Genomic DNA, 1,959 nt, shown 5'->3' on the forward strand with positions numbered 1-1,959 from the left:
GGCCACCCGCCTGCCCCTGGCCGGGCGCGATGGTCTCCAAACTTCTCCAGATGGCCCCCCACCCCGCCTCCCCCCTCGGGGTGCGCCGGGGATACCCTCAGCTCTCCAGCTCCCGAGGACAGAATCGGGGGACCAGGGCCGGCGTGGTGGGGTGCCCCGGGAGGGGTGGGGGCAAGTCCCTGCACCCCGGGCGCCCACCTGAGCCCCCAGCCCTGCTCTAGCCCGCCCAACCGGGCCGAGGGGCGTCGGTTCCCTTCTCGGTTCCCGGCAGGCGGTGGGGGAGCCAGGGACGCCTAGACGTTTTCGATTATAGGCTGTTTTTAATTAAAAGCCGGAATTCAGCCATTTTAACTGCATTTAACAGGGGAAGAAAAGTAGGGAGAACGCAGCAGAGCCCGCAGATGACCGAGCCAGCTTCTCTACCAGAGCAAGGGTGTTCCGGGGGGCTTCACCCCGACTTCCCCAAAGTGGGGCGCTGGGGCATGACCCGAACCGCTGGCTTTTAAAAGAAAGCTACACAAAGAATTTTTTTTTTTTTATAAATCACGGAAAGCTCATCGCCTGACATGTATCTTCGGATGTGGCGATCCTAAGATTTTTCTAAAGTAAACGCGGATCTGGTAACCAGAGCCTGATGGGAGGCAGCGAGGGAGGGAGGGGGTGTTTGTAACCAAAACCGGGTTAAAATAAGCATCCTTAGCAAAGTTGGGGAGGGAGGCTGGAGGACGCCGGGGGGTTGCGGCTGAGAGGGTCTGCAGCTCCGGGGCCTGGCCGCCGGTCGCGGGGAGCAGGGCGGGCACCCGGGAGCCGGTGGCTTTGGCTTGACCGGTGGCTCTAGGAGCGCCCGGGCCTCTTGGAATCAGGAATCCGAGCTGCTGAGGGCAGACGGAGAGCGAGGGCAGGGTTGGCTCCCAGACCGCCTCCCGCCCCCACGGGAATCGGCAAATCTTTAAAATAAACAGCTTTATACTGGAACTACAGGGGGATTTGCCCAACGCTGGGGGAGGCGCCCCTCGGTCGGCCCGCGACGCGAAGGTTTTCTTTGTAGGTTTTTTTTGGGGTTGGGGGCAAGCTAGGGTAGGAGCGAGACCCTTGAGTCTCTCCCTTCCCCTCTGACGCCCCCCAAATTCCCCGCTCCAGGCCACGTCCTCGGGCCGCAGGATTCCCAGGCCAGGGCGCTGGAAAATGAAACCAAAGCTTGTTTTGAAGCATTCTTTCCAGTCCTCGGGCGAGAATGCCACGTCTCGGCTCTTCGGACTTAGGCTCTGCGACTCACAGTGGCCCGAGGGGGGTGGCAAGAGGGGGCGATGAGTCTCTTTAAAAATAATAAACCCGTTTAGCACCCTCTTTCATGAAAAAACTACTAATTCCGAGGCTCGGGGCGAGCTCAGGGGAACCAAACTCAGAAAAGGGAGACAAGGGCTCCCAAAGGTTAAGTATTAAACTTTCCAGATAAGATAGTTACATAGTGTTTAGGGAGACATTTCGAACTGCTCATGGAGAGGTTTCACTGTTTGAAACCCCGGAGCATGTGACGCCCAGGAATCCAACACACTTCGGAGGTTTGTATTGACGCGCTCGGGGCGCGGCCGAGGGACCTTCCCCAGTTTCGGGAGCACCCGTGAGCTGCCGAGGCAGAGTCGGCTGGGGCGTAGCGCGCCACCGGCCACCTTTTGAGCCGTTGCCCGTGAGCCCGATGCCGCCGAAGGAAGGAACATGGAATTTAACTTTTTATGGAAAAGGGGCTACTCCCGATTTCATATCTGGCCACGACATCGGCAGCCCCCGACCCCGAACGGCATAGACGACTTTCTGAACTTGTTTCTTTTTTCCCCTCCTTTTTCTTTTTCCCCCTTCTGTTTCTTCTGCGGCCCGTCTCCTCTCCCCGCCAAGACGCCTTGTGCGCCGCCTCGCGCAGCTCCGCCTGGCCGCCCGGAGGGGCCCCACCACCGGCCGTCT

The sequence above is a fragment of the Neophocaena asiaeorientalis genome, unplaced genomic scaffold (assembly GCF_003031525.2).
Source record: "Neophocaena asiaeorientalis asiaeorientalis breed wild unplaced genomic scaffold, Neophocaena_asiaeorientalis_V1.1 scaffold223, whole genome shotgun sequence".
NCBI lineage: Eukaryota > Metazoa > Chordata > Mammalia > Artiodactyla > Phocoenidae > Neophocaena > Neophocaena asiaeorientalis.